This window comes from Penaeus monodon, chromosome 27 (genome assembly GCF_015228065.2).
Source record: "Penaeus monodon isolate SGIC_2016 chromosome 27, NSTDA_Pmon_1, whole genome shotgun sequence".
Taxonomy (NCBI): Eukaryota; Metazoa; Arthropoda; class Malacostraca; order Decapoda; family Penaeidae; genus Penaeus; species Penaeus monodon.
In genome coordinates this window covers 35,438,549-35,438,852 of record NC_051412.1, presented here as the reverse complement: position 1 = coordinate 35,438,852, position 304 = coordinate 35,438,549, and the positions used below count along the sequence as shown (strand labels likewise).

General features: G+C 53.9%; 1 protein-coding gene across 2 annotated transcripts in view; it reads left to right on the top strand.

The window, feature by feature from the left end:
- The window catches only part of LOC119590810 (hormone receptor 4-like), a 115,290-nt gene that overhangs the window by 12,949 nt on the left and 102,037 nt on the right, over positions 1 to 304 (top strand). The gene's annotated exons all lie outside the window — the stretch shown is intronic.

The following is a 304-nucleotide window of genomic DNA, read 5'->3' as shown; positions in this document are numbered from 1 at the left end:
GACTTCCCCCACCAAACCTGCAACCAGCCGATCGTCCTCAAATCGGCTCCCTCCCCTGGACGCGCCCACTCCCCAATCACCCTTAGCATTCTCGCTCCCTTTCACGCCCAGGACCGTGAACTTGGTGTGTCGGCGGCCCAGGTACACTCGGCACACTTTTTATGCCCCTTTAATGCCTGCTGTGCATACAAATGCGAGGGAAGGGGATGGGGGGGGGGATGTCCGCAAGGTATTGTTATATAAATCGGATATAAAGGTCTGTCAAGAGAATTTACTAATTGCTGGGGAGAGGTTGATAGGCATT